This window comes from Sus scrofa, chromosome 5 (assembly GCF_054392235.1).
Source record: "Sus scrofa isolate SSC_HxYL_T2T_F1_AM1 chromosome 5, Sscrofa_HxYL_maternal_Yorkshire_Landrace_v2.0, whole genome shotgun sequence".
In the NCBI taxonomy this organism is placed as follows: domain Eukaryota; kingdom Metazoa; phylum Chordata; class Mammalia; order Artiodactyla; family Suidae; genus Sus; species Sus scrofa.
This window is the reverse complement of record NC_139387.1, coordinates 56514253-56527448: the sequence shown is the minus strand read 5'-3', so window position 1 is coordinate 56527448 and position 13196 is coordinate 56514253. Positions and strand designations below refer to the sequence as shown.

Genomic DNA, 13196 nt, shown 5'->3' with positions numbered 1-13196 from the left:
AAATAATAGCAACAACAACTCTTAAAGGTGGGGGGAGGGGTTGATCAGAATCCAGAGTGACAACAACATACTATCAAACTGCCTAGTTTTCAGCAATAAAAATAGTAAGATGTACACATTTATACAGTGTGAAGAGCAGTTAATGGAAACTATCTCTGAAGGGCCACAGATGCTGGATAAGGAGACACAAACTTCAAAACAATTAGTATAGTTATGTTCAAAAGACTTTTTAGAAAACACATTTTAGAAGCAAAGAAAACTTGACAACAATGATTTATCAAATACAGAATATCAATCAAAAAGTTAAATGCTTTTCTAAAAAAAATTAAAATTTTAAAGTTGGAAAAATAGTGAATGAAATGAAAAATTTATTGAAGATACTCAAGAGCAGATTTGAGAGGCAGGGAAAAGCATCAGTTAATTTGAAGATAGACCAATCAAGCTTATTTAATCTTAAAAAGAAGAGAGAAGTTTGGACAAAGCCTCAGAGGCCTGAGGGAAAACTTCAATTATACCAACATATGCATAATATGAGTCCCAGAAGGAAAGCATAAAAAAAGGGTGGGGGCTGAAAAAATACTCGAAGAAATAATGTTCACAAACTTACAACAGTGCTGAAAATATAAATTACATATCCAAAAAGTTCAACAAACCTCAAGTAAGATAAATAAGACAAATCCACATCTAGAAATATAATAGCCCAGTTATTAAGAGCTAATGAAAAAGAGAAAAATCTGAAAGCAGCAATGAAAAATAATTCATCATATATAAGGGAACCACAATAAGCTTACCAACAAATTCTCAAAAGAAACAGTGGAGGCCAGAAGGAAGTGGGATAGGATAATTACATGTATAAATATACAAGAATGTATGTGAGTGTGTGTGTGTACTTGCACATGCACACACCTTTGTTTCTCTTGAGTGATTTAAAAGACAAATTCATAAAGTGATAATTGTAATACTGTACTATAATTAAAATGTCGGGAGGAATAAAAACCCTGTCAACTAAGAATTTTATATCCAGCAAAACTATCCTTCAAAAAATAAAGGAATAGTATTTACTCAAAGAAAACAAAGACACTAATTCAAAAAGGTATATTTCACACCAGTGTTCACTGCAGAATTATTTACAAAAGCCAAGATATGAAAGCAGCTTTAAGTGTTCATTGATAGATGAATGGATTAAAAAAAAATTACACATACACACACATATATGTATATATGTGTATATACACACATATATATGGAATACATATATAATAGAATATCACCCAACTATACAAAATGGAACCTTGTCATTTGTGACAGTATGGATATTATGCTAAGAAAAATAAGTCAAACAAAAACAAACAGTATGTCATCTCACTGATATGTGAGAATATGTGGAATCTGAAAAAAAGCAAACAAAAAATATGAAAACAGACTCATTGATACAGAGAAAAAACAGATGGCTGCCAAAGGGGAGAGGGTGAGAAAAGTAAAATAGTCGAAGAGGATTAAAAGGTATAAACCTCCAGTTATATAGTAAATAAGTCACAAGAATGTACTATACAGAATGAGTAATATGGCCAATAATATTGTAATAAATTTGTATGGAGACATGGTTACTAAACTTATCTTGGTGATCATTTAATAACGTATGCAATGTCATATCACTACATAGCACACCTACATACAACTACCATAATATTGTATGTCAACTATATTTCAATTTAAAAAATGAAAGAGAAATAAAGATATTTCCAGATGAACAAAAATGAAAGAAATAATTATTAGTACACCTTTCTTACAATAAATACTAAAGAAAGTCCTTTGGGTTAAAAGTAAATAACACCAAATAGTAACATGATGCCACATAAAGAAATAGAGCACTCTAAAAAAAATAGAAACATATGTGTTTTAACTCATCTTTTAATAGATGTTTATATAAGACAATTTTATAAAACAATAATTATAAAATAACTTTAAAACTATTGTTGGCCTCAGAGCATATAAAATTACTGCTATAAATGTATTTATAATCTTCCATATATATTTATAGCCTATATATAACACACATGTATATACTAGCAAAAGGAAAGTGGAGGAAATTGAGTTGCTATAGAGCAAGAAAATTAAAGCAGACATGCAGATAATAATTCAATCCACAGGAAAATTGAAAAAAAAAAATAAAGAGCATTATAAAGGTAAATATGTGAGTTGATATAAAAAACATAAATGTTTTTGTCCTTTTCTTCTCTAAACTTTTTTAAGGGTTTTAGATTGCATAAATCTATAATATTGTATTATTGAGTATATAGCATATACACAATGTGTATTATAATAATTGCACAAAAGGTGAGGAGAAAATGGAACTGTATTAAAGCAGAATCTCTATTTTATAAGTAGGCTATTATTAATCTAATCTAAATTGTGACCATTTAAAATGCATAATGTAATCTCTACAACTACTAATAATGCTGAAATGATTATATTTCCATATGCTAAAAGACCCTTAGTGCCATCAAAAATAAACAAAAATACTCACAACTGATCATAGGCCTAAATGTAAAAACTAAAGTAATATAATTTTTAGAAGAAAATGGGGAAAAAAACCTTTTTGATCTTAAAGCAAGACACATAAAAGGAAAAATATGGTAAACTTCATGAAAAGAAAGTTCTTTAAAAAACATCATTAGGTATATGAAAATATAAGTCACAGACTGGGGAAGAAATGTATTTGTACATTATATTAAATATAAAGAACTTGCATCTAGATTACATAAAAGACTCAGTAAAATAAACAGCCCATTCAAAAACTCACTAGAGATCTGAATGAACATTTCACCAAAGAAGATGAAGTTAAATAAATATGAAAATGTGCTCAAAAATATTAATCATTAGGGAAATACAAATTAAAATCACAAAGAGATGCCACTTCGTTATCCACAATGATGACTATATTCAAAAAGACAGACAATCGCAAATGTTGTCTAGGCTGTGGAGAAACTGGAAATAAGGCACCAACTGCTGGTAGGTATATAAAACTATATAGCTACTCTGGAAAACAGTTTGGCAATTTCATTACAAAGATAAATTTACCATAAAACCCAGAAATTCCACTTTTAGGTCTCCAACCGAGATGAAAATAAGCATCCACATAATGAATGTGAATATGATAGCAACATTATTCATGTCAGTTAACAAGTTAAAAAAAAAAAAAGTACAGATTTCTATCAATAGGTACAAGAATAAACAAAATGTTTATCCATTCAATGGAATATTATTCAGCAATCAAAAGTAACAAACTGCTGATCCCTGCTTATATAAGGAGTAATCTCAAAAACATTATACTAACTGAAAGGAGCCTAATCTAGAAAACCACATATTGTATAACTTCAATTATACAAAAAGTCCAAAAAAAGCAACTCTATAAAGTATATTACTGGTTGCCTGGAGCTGGGAGTGAGAAGAGAGACTGTCTCCAAATGGGCCTGAGGGATCTTTTGAGGATAGCGGAAAAGTTCTAAAATTGGACTGTGGTGATAGTTGCAGAGCTCTATAAACATATTTTAAAAACCACTGAATTATATACTTATATGAGTAAATTTTAAATTACATAAATGATATCTCAAGAAAGCTGCTATAAATTATTAAAGAAGAGCAAATCAAATGATTTTTAATCAAATGATTACTGGAAAAAGGGCATCTACAATGTAGAACACATTTTTTTCAGTAAAATATTCTGACTTTTTCCTTACTACTAAATATTCAATTCATGTTGCAAATGTAAGCCCTTTTGTCACATATGACCACATTCTAATGCACGTGGCCTATTAAGCATGTTTCTGCCTCAGAGCCTTTGCATCTGCAATTCTCTGTTTGGCTTGCAATTTCAGAATTAGTATGACATCTTCGAGGCTCATTCCTTCACTTCATTAAGTACTCTGATCAGCTGTCACTTTTTTGAAGAGAACTTCTCTATCTGAAATAGGCCCTCTATCCTCTCATCCCCTTTAGTTAATATATTTTTCCTCTTTATATTTCTTTCAAATCGATTATTAAATAACAGAAGTGCCCTGAAATAGTATCTGGTATATATTAGGATTGCAACAAGTATTTGTTGAATGAATGAATCACATCACATAAAACTGTCACAAACAACAGAACTTGAAACTATCTTTTAGAAAACTTTTATAAAATACCAAGAGGTTAAACATAAGCAAAAAATGTATATTTATTTCATTAGCTAAAATGTAAACCATCAAATCTTGGACAGATTCATTTCAGGAAAATTTCTAATGGAACAAAATATAGAGGAAAAAATTCCCCTAAATGGTGCTTAAACCCCTCATTTGTATCTGGAATTGTTTCTGCATTGATATCCATTCTGCATTCATTCCTTTGGCTAGGTTTATCACTGGCTTATTTAAATGGGCTATTGATGCTAAAGGGCTTTGTAGTAATCATCAATGGAAAAGAATTATTATCCTGACCCAGTCAGTGAATGGGAAAGCTTTTGTCAGAGCATCTCATGGTCACTCTTATGCACATAAAGAGAATTCCCATCTTTTCATGAGGATAGTAGAACAGAAAGAATATTAAAACAGGAGATTGTCTTGAAAAGAAAAGTAAGAGAACTCTTTTCACATACTATCTTGTTAATGGTTTAATGATTAAACCTGAGATGTTAAGAGAACAAAAACTTGGGGGAAATTAGTGGCAAAATGCTTTTCCTGTTGTTGTCCTTACTTGTGGAGTCAATCCCATTATCGTCCACTCCTGGTTTCTCACTGTCCCCTCCAAGACTGCTTTTTAAGGGAGAGGCAGTAAGTGTGTGGAGGGGGGGTGGGGGCTCTGGTTGCTCAGCTCCTTCCTCTTCTTTCTCTTGGGAGCTTGATGCTTGCAGGGGCTTGTCCCTGAGGGAGGAAGCCTGCCCCTGTCCACTCCTCCCATGATTGGGTGGGCAAATCTGACTAATCCTGGCTCTCAGTGTTAGCAAGACATCCTGTTCACGTTCTCGGACATCACCTTTTTCTGCTTAAAATAAAGGTAACATTTTAGCCTTCATTTAGCTTGTTCCTTTGTATAATGGCTGGATTTTTTTTTTTTAAAGAGGCAAAGAAAAATGTTTTATTAGTCCATCTCAAATAATGCCAAATAGGTCTTAACTGACCAGTGTTAACGTCTTAACTGGAAAAAAAAAAAAAGAAGAAGAAGAAGCAGTTAAGAACTAGGGAGTACTTAAGTCCCTAATGTTCTTTTGAATTATTTTATACTGTGTCAGTTCCCTTAGGTACTAAAAGGTCTTGCAAAGTCTTCCTAATTAAATTTAAGGAATGGGCTAAGAGAAACAGGATACCATCTTTGGCATAAATCCCTCAGCTATTTTGAAGTACATCTGCCACTCAGTAAACTGTAAAGGATTACAGAGAGGGAGGACTATAGAGACCAGAAAATATCTGAAATAAGAGCCTAAGATTGCTCTTTTTTTCCAATCTACTAATTTAGAGACAGTTTGATCCAAACCATTTGAGGTAACAGGAGTGAAAAAATGGATGAAAAATGGATGAAGCTCCTTTTACCAAAATACTTTTAAAGGATTTTTGGTGCACGTTTTCTAGAATATTATGTCAAATAAACAACTACTCTAACATAAAGGACCCATAGTATCAATTATTATCACTGTCAATCAGAGAGTGAAAGCGTTCCACAATGGGCCTTGACAGAACCGACTATTATGATTGTTTCTGCAACGTTAGAAATATGTAAATGAAGACACTTCAAGAAGATTTTGACACAACAGGTTTAACAGATAGGGCCTAATTATGTCAGTCAGTGGAATTCAATTACCAGGAGGAAAGGATGGACATCCTAGATGCAGAGCTTGGATTAAATCTACACATACATTTTTAAGATCTAGTCCCAAAAAAGGAACAAAATCCAAGTTCTCAATTTCCTGAGGTTCCTTTTTTAAGATATTAGGCTCCTCCATTTTAATATTCAATAGAGAAATAAGTACTCTACTAAAAACATATTTTCAAGAGGACAATGCAAATATTCAAATTTTGAATAACTCGCTGATACATTTCTATGTACCTGTAGTTAAGTTCCTTACAAAAGGTCAGATATGGCTAACACTTAATAAGGATGATGGTGGCCAGTTTCCAAAGATGGCCCCCCAATGAACAATGCTTTTGGTATTCATACCCATGGAAACTCACTTGCTTTAAATCTGAGCTGGCCCTGTGATTTGCTTTTTGACCAAGGGAACGCAGTAGAAGTGATACTCCAGGACTTCCTAAGCTAGGTCATAATAAATCTTGCAGCCTCCACCTGAGTCTCCTGAAATGCTCACTCAGGAGGAGGCCAGTGGCCACGTGAGAGGCTGCCATGCTTTGTAAGAGGTAGCCACTGGGAGCTGAGGCATGGAGGGTTAATATGACACCAGATATGTAAATGAATAAATCTTCTTAGATATCCAGCAAGTCAGGCCATCAGATGACTCCAGCCCAAGCTGTGATCCGACCACAACTACATGAGAGACCCCATGTAAGAACCTTCCAGCTAAACCCAATCACATCTCAGAATCATGAGTGAGGACAATAAAACGTAGGTTTAAGTCTCAAAGTTGTAGGATGGGTTATAATGAGGCTATAAATATCCAGAATGGGTTGTCAAGTGAACATAATTTACACAAGGTAGGAATCAGAAAATTGATTTATTCTTATGCTGACATTCACTACTTTTGTGGTGTTAAATAAATCCCAATGTGCCTTCCTCTCCATAGTTTCATCTATAAACTGAGCAGACTACTTGAGATCTAGGTCATATCTGAGGGCCACTGAATAGATTCCTGTTATATACAAATTACCTGAAATTTAGAGCAGCATTTTATGTACGTATAATACATTTTGGAAATGACAAGGTCTATGGTTTTCTGCAGATTTCTGAAAGTCTACTAATCCCCAAGAAGTGAGTAATAAGATCATTTCAATCATGGCTTGAAATGTCCGTAATTTTACGAAAGCTAAAAATAAAATGGATGAATAAAGACAGCCTATAGCAGGTAATCAAGAGTTTGGTGAGGGGGTTAAATTTTTATAAGCCAGAGATACCAGGCTTCATTTTACTTAAGAATGTTTCAAAATATTTGTTTGGTCAAACAGTATTGTGTTCCCACTCATCCTTAATATTTCACTAGAAAAATCTTCTCAATTAGGATGCAAGTCTTGAAGTGTTACAGAAGGAACAATGAGCCAAGTTGATATTTCTTTTTAGAATAATTTTGTGGGTCTTGTGTTCTTCCAAAGAAGATATCATCCAGTCTCTAGCACGGTCCCCATTGCCTGGAATTTTCTCACCTTCATCCAAACATTAAAATATAGTCTAAACCTTGGCTTCAGTTTACTGCTGGAGAAACAGAACTGTTTTCCACATATTTCCTCACAATAAAACAACTTGTCAATCGAAACAACAAAGTGTATTGAACAACTACTATTACTCACTGCCTTTGTCAAAGTCTTCAGAGTCAAGGTATGCTTATTACTTTTTGATCTCTCTCCCTGCTAGAATGTAGTTCCATAGGGGCAGTTGTCTTTGCTGGTTTTGTATTCCTGAATACATGATGTATCCCAAGATATGTCCCTGGAACAATGCCAGCACATACAGGACCTAATAAATATGTGCAAAACAGATGAATGAGTGGGTGTTTGGGGAGAAATACAAGAAAGAAGTAACCAGCAGTGATGAAATTAAATTGCATCCTACGAGGTATGATTCCTCTAAGAAAAAATGCTATAGATAGGGACAGAAAAGGAGGCAGAAGCCCCTTCGCTTTAATAGTTAGTACAAGTTAAACCAAAGGATTAACAACCAGCACCCAGGAAAAAGGAAGAGAACTTGTGCCTTATCTAAAGACTGCCATTAGTATCAGTGGCTGTGAATTTCTTGGAGAATATTTCTTTAGAAATTAGAAAAATGTTCTAAAATACTAATAGCATTTTGATGCCAAATATATCAATGGACTAAATTCCAAATCATATATAATTACTATTTTTTTTCTTGTTTAAAAAGTAAATAGATGTTATAAGTAGAGAAACCATTAACAGTGATACAGCAATAAGGAGTTCTGTTTAGAAAACTGTGTATGATATGGTAGGGTTACTTATACATTGGCAGGGCTGCTTATTTGCAAAATGTCTACAGAAATTATGCAAATTCAAAAATAGAAAACAGTGTTCCTTAAAATGCACATGTGTACATGCACATGCCCATATTTCACACATGCCTAAATATAAATGGCCACCATGGTCACTCATGTCAATGGCATGATAACAGCTTCCTGTCTTCTAAGGAGTGGAAAATATGTTTTATTTGACTACCATTATAAGGAAACACTCTGTGACTAAATTTTTCTTATTTTTTTCTTTCCATCAATTATCTCTTCCTTTTTTATTTCTCCAAAAGATTCCATCTTTTTTGGTTAACTTTTCTTTTGTAGAGTAGGAAGAGATATTGACAGCTTCGGACCATTTTTCGAGTTGTTCCTTTGTGGTAACAACTCCTTTGTTGCTCATTCTTCTTGCTGTGCCTGCAACCTGATTCATGCCTGAGTTGATTAGAGATGAAATCACCTTAGCACTGGAGACACAGGTTAATGGTAACTCTTCTAAAATAGCAATTCAGGATAAATAAACTGCCATAGGTGATGAGTTTCACTTTAGAAAAGCATGCATCAGCCCACCCATTATTTTGGTCAACTTTCAAAATTATAATTAATTGGAAGTTTTTTTTTCTAAATGGATATTAGTATGGAACATTCTCTCTGCCATTTGACTAAGAAAAACAGTGTTTTCCCCTAATAATTGAAGACAGGGGTGTGGCAAAAAAAAAAATTACACTGATATATCTGATGTCAGAATCACACACTCAGTTGGAAATTGTTCCTTGGGCTTACTTCAATTTGTATTCATCAGCTAGAGATTCCTGTCTTTCTTAGACACACATTACTTCTAACTTCCTAATATTTTGTAAGTAATTACATATTAATAATTATCTTAAAACATATGAAATTTCTCTGAATTGCAAAGTTCAGCAGGAAAAACAGAAATGATGAATTCCTACAATCTTAATTTGCAAATGGGCCATTTAGGGGACAAGTTAATATATATTTTAATTTTACTTTAAGTAATTTTCTCCCCTAGTGTCACAGGTAACTAGAAAGAAGCATGTTCCCTTGAAAGACAGAATGAGGAAAAAAAATCACATTCATGAGAGCAACTTCCAAGACAACATCACAAAGTGGCTTTTATGACATGTTTTTAAATTCTGAGAAGAGTCCACAAGAAATTCAGGACAAGGAAACTTCACACAAAGAGGAAATCACTTTTCTATTGCAACTAATAAGAAAAATGTGAAAAACTGGTGAAAGGACGGATTCGAACTTTTTGAAACCTGCCACCATATGAAGTAGAGAATGCTGAACTGAATGAAAATATTTTGAAATCAATCTTGGAATCACTTTTAATCTACCTTATAACACACAAAACTGTAGCTGCACAACTGTAGCCTTTGTGTTTGTCATTTATGACTTAATAAATAGTATCAGGCATGACTAGATCTTGTCGGAGAATCCTCCAAGGAAATCAGAACTGCTTTAGGATGAGAAATCAGCAGGTGGCACTCTTTCCTCTGCATCCTTTTTGAACCACTTTTTCAGGGCAGAATATTAGAAGCTACTTCCTAAGAGGGGAACCTAAGATCTTGAAGTGAGCAACATTAAGTCAGTATTGAAGACAAGAGGCACTTAGGCATTGGAGAACTACCAACACCTTCCTAAATCCACCAGGTAAATGCACCCTCCCTTACTGTCTATTAACACCAGTCATACTGGTACCTAAGTAAGCTACTGGCATCTCATCTGGTGATAACCACATTCCCATGCTAGATTAACACATTTTGTGATTTAAAAAAAACCCTGTCTTTTCCAATGTGAAGAAAAATAAGTTTCTGCATGTACCAAATAGTTTTCTCATTTTCTTTACCTTCTTAGCATATAATCAAAGCCTTTAGAAAGAGATTAGGTGCTATATGTGACTCTGGTAAGCTAAGAACAGGCATTGGATGGCCTGACTCTGCAGACAATGAAGAAAGGACATAGGAGTCCTTCTAGCAACTGATCCTTAAAGCTGAAACACTTTCTATAAAGAAAACTCTTCGGAGCTGTGTTGACTTACTTGCTACAACTACTTTTCTGCATAATTATATCACTTACTAAAATTCTTCATGAAAAAAAATGATATTGAGATCATGTCCTGTCAAAGCTTAAAAAGGCTTCCCATATTTAATGGAAAAAAAGGTTAAATTTATGATAACAAAAGACTATTTCATTGGTCTGTTTAAGAGTGGATTTCCAAAACACACCTGCACATTTAGCCCATGCCATTGCTAAAAGTATCACTGGTTTCACAAACTTCAGAAGGATGTTCCGGCATTTAATAACAATGTGGTCTTTAGTAATTTGTCCTCATAAGAGTCAAAGGTAACTGGAAGAAGACTTGTTGAGGGTCTGCCATAGTAAACTAAATTGTATCTTGTCTTCTTTGAGGTACTCATGGGTAAATTGGAACTGATCTCCCACAAAGGCTCAAAAAAAGAGGACCATTTCTCAAAATGGGCTTAAGTTTGAGATAAGAAGATTTTTTGTTTTTATCCATAAAAATCTATTGATATTAGAATGAGTTAGAATTGCTTGAGTTTAAATTTTTTCCATAGTTTTCTTGGACTCGTAAACCCCATGAGATGCATCATTTGGAGCTGCCCAAATCCTATAATGGGAATAAGAAAGAGCACAGATGCTCTAGAGGGCTGAATGAGTGATAAGTACAGAATAATTTGGGTAGGTACCTGTTTCCTATTTGGAAATAAGACAAGAGAGATGGGTAATCCCTTTTGAAGAGAAGTGTCTATTAGTGTATACAGCACTCGGAGAACCATTAGTAATTTGTAGTTGTTATGAAAAGATTTCTTTTCCTTTTATTAAGAATGTATTTTGGAAAGAGGTCTGATGAGGAGACATTCAGGGGCGTGAAGTGAGGATTCTGCAGGGTATTTTAAAATAAGCCAGTTGCTCTGATTTAATCAATGCATTTTATGACTGGAAAGCTCAGATAAGCCAACATTCCTCTCTTGGAGCCTCCTTTAACTGTATGTCATCACACATAACCTTCCTGGATAACTACTCATTATGCAGGATGGCATACCAACCAGTGAGAACATGATGCCGAAAGCATTATGCTCATCAGAGGCTGTGGGTTTAGCCAATTCTCCTGAAGAAGCCCTGAGATTTCCGAGTCTTTTAGCCCGACTCTTTCAGCTTCTTGCCATTCTCAGCCCTTTCTCTGGTGGCTGTGTAAAAGGCAGCAAACAGCCTGGCAACAAAATAAATGGCCATCCTATTCTAAAGACTTAAAAGTTTGATGTACAACAAAAACAACTGGAAGTGAGTAGTTAATAAACCTCAATCTTGGGTTGATTCAATAGGTTCATTTTATTCACCAGAAAGTAAAATCATAACTTAAACAGTATGTGTCACCACAATAAAATGGTAGGTTTGGAGAAAGCTTCTTGGAAAAGAAGTAGAGAAGTCAAAGTTAACTTGCCAAGACAAAAACTGGACCCATAAGTAGCTTCTTAGAGTCAGTGATTATTCAGTAGGAAGTTAAAAATGACTTCTTAAATGCACAATCGTAGGGCCTTGTTCCTTAATATAGACTATGGGGTGTTGAGAAGCCCAGTATATTATTTCATTAAGTGCTTTTGGGGAGAAGGGGATTTAGAGGTAAAACTGCTGGCTTTGTGTGGCAAGGTCATGACCTTTGACAACTTTGGAGCTTATCTCTTTCATCTTCTCACTCCCCTGAGACCCCTCACTTGCAGAGGAATCAAGTCTGTAAGCCTGGGCTAGACAGAATTCAGCATTGTTGTGGAGCTAGGCTCCCTCTCCCCCTCTCTTTCTCTCTCTTTCTCTCTCTCTCTTTCTCTCTCTCTCTCTTTTTCACCCCCTCTAAACAAAACAGATCTGAACTGAGCCAAGGAAACAAAAATGTATTGTTCCTCGCAGATGGAAGCGAGTGTCGCCTAGGTAACCAGATTAATCTCCTTTTTCTCTCCCTTCCTCTCTTGTAGTGCAGTAATCGGTGGGCTCTTTTCACAAAAAAGCCAGCCTCAAAGCTGGGGCTCTAACTAGGTTCCTAATTAGCTGCAATTTACAATGAAGACAACATGATGAGATAATAGAAATTTGCAAAATAATGACATACCTCAGCAAAATATTCCTCCTCCTAAGAACCATTTTTATACAAAAACAATAAAGAGGGCCCTTCTAAAGCAAAGCTGGAAAATGGTGGTGTATTATGTGACACAGAACATTATTGTTCGCCTCTTGTTCCCCCAATCAACAGCTTATTGTTTGGCATCTTAAATAAAAATGACTCAAATACAGGCCACATAATGATCTCCATTGCGCTAATACACTGTATATACTGAGTAGTCAAAAATGTACGGGAGCCAATGCCAGTGGGGCTGATAAAGTAGCAGGGCCCAGGAAGGTAATTTACAATACAATGCAATAAGCATTATTACTGTTCTTAATCACACATATCTTTCTGATTCCTGTCAGGATGCACTCCGACATCAAAAAAGGGCACCCAAAAGGAGGACAGCTAGTTAATGAAATATGATGGATCACATTTGTTTTCATGGGGTGGTTAGCTCAAATGAAGCAGTCTCCAGACTGTTAGCCAACAGTATTCTCTTGTGTGACATCAAAGACTACCATTCAATGAGGGCAGAAAAAAAAAAAAATCACAGTGAGACAGCACAGAGGGAGGAGCTCCTAGGAACTGAAAGAACCATTAATAGTAATCTCTACCTTATGTCTAAGAGAACAGAGCATTAGCAAAAAAAAAAGGGCCAAGGCCAACCGGTCACTGATTTCACAATGAGGTTCATCAGCACCTATGCCGATTTATGGAGAATGGTACCACTACGGTGAGGTGCGTGAGATTTGACATTTTTGCTCCACAGGAGCAATCTGTCACTCATGACAGGAGACACATACCCTTGTGGCTTGTCTGAATCCAGATTACAGCATCCTCTGAAACATGGAATCCAAATAATACAATAGAACTCAATGCCATGTTTTGAATCAATAA

The 13196-nt window shown here is 34.9% G+C and overlaps 1 protein-coding gene across 8 annotated transcripts in view; it reads right to left on the bottom strand.

Annotated features, from left to right (window-relative positions):
• The window catches only part of SOX5 (SRY-box transcription factor 5), a 527302-nt gene that overhangs the window by 453337 nt on the left and 60769 nt on the right, over window positions 1-13196 (bottom strand). The window contains exon 1 of one of the 8 annotated variants that reach the window (XM_021092953.2): window positions 7488-7511. The exons of the other annotated variants lie outside the window; for them this stretch is intronic. The gene's annotated coding sequence lies outside the window, so the exon portion shown is untranslated. Of the gene's footprint in view, window positions 1-7487; window positions 7512-13196 lie in introns of those variants that run through there. 8 annotated transcript variants of the gene reach the window in all.